Below are 1,193 nucleotides of genomic sequence, written 5' to 3'. Positions count from 1 at the left end.
GTTTTGCCCTTGAGACCATGAAAAGTTAGGATGATTCTTCCACCCGAGTTGTACGTGTTCTGTATGGGTTTGGAAACATCGCGTTGACATCTCATGTTGGCCTCGAATAGCTAGGGCATTCCTCAATTACATGTGTAGGAGGCGACACCATGCACACATAGCAATAGATTTGTCAATAAAATGTGCTTGACTTGGTGGTGCAGCTTTAACTACCAACGTCTCTAACTTTTTTAAAATGTTATCTATTTGTACTTCCTTATGAATTTGGCTATCAACAAAATATCCCCTACTAGTCCTTTCAGACTCTTGGGTTGACTCCCATTCTCTAGTTCTATCTGCTAGGTCTAAAAGAAAATTCCAAGCTCGGAATCATCGGTGAATGATGTAAATCTGTGGGGCACATTGATTCCAACAGTTGCTTTGTTTGGAAATCGATACCCTCATAAATTATTTGGCATAAATGCCACAATTCTATACCATGGTGAGGGCATTCTTGGAGAAGGCTTTGAAACCTCTCCATTACCTTAGCAAAGGACTCATTGGGTTTCTGACGAAATTGAAGAATATCATTTCTTATTTTGTTCGTCTTAGAGAAAGGAAAGAATTTCTTTAAGAATAGGACAGTAAATTGTTCCCATGTGATAATGCTATCCCTAGGTAAGCTATAAAGCCACTTTTTAGCTTGATCCTTTAATGCAAATGTAATGAATCTTAGTCTTACAGCATCATCAGTGAGCTGTTGTACCTTCATAAGGACACAAACCTCCTCAAACTCCCTAAGGAACAAATATGCATCTTGATCAGGTAACCCATGAAATTGAGGTAACATAGACAGATAATGAGATTTGAGCTCAAAATTATTACCCCTCACTTCAGGTAAACGTATACAAGAAGGTTGTGCAGATCGGGTTGGATAAAATCTATCCCTAAGACTCTTAGGTGGAGGTGGTGGAGGTAGACCTTCCATGGTCAAGTTAGACACTCGGACAATTCTATTTGTAGAATCACGAGTCCAGACACACATGCACTAACCACTTAATGCAATTAATGATTCTTATGAAAGAAAATAAATAAAGTAACTAAAGAATAAAAGAAAAGAAAATAGCAAAAATGAAGGGAAAGTAGTGAATTTCCCACCACAAAGATTGAAACAATGATTCCAAAGCTGTAAGGTTGCCGTATAGCTGAGCGCT

General features: G+C 38.3%; 1 non-coding gene across 1 annotated transcript; it reads left to right on the top strand.

Moving 5' to 3' along the window:
- The first annotated feature begins 473 nt into the window (after positions 1–473).
- Positions 474–580, top strand: LOC149018715 (small nucleolar RNA R71). Its single transcript, XR_016173263.1, has one exon. It is a non-coding gene; the product is annotated as a small nucleolar RNA R71 (small nucleolar RNA).
- Positions 581–1,193: the final 613 nt, after the last annotated feature.

The sequence above is a fragment of the Hakea prostrata genome, chromosome 4 (assembly GCF_041222555.1).
Source record: "Hakea prostrata isolate BN-2017 chromosome 4, UWA_Hpros_2, whole genome shotgun sequence".
Lineage (NCBI taxonomy): Eukaryota > Viridiplantae > Streptophyta > Magnoliopsida > Proteales > Proteaceae > Hakea > Hakea prostrata.
This window is presented reverse-complemented; position numbering and strand designations above follow the sequence as displayed.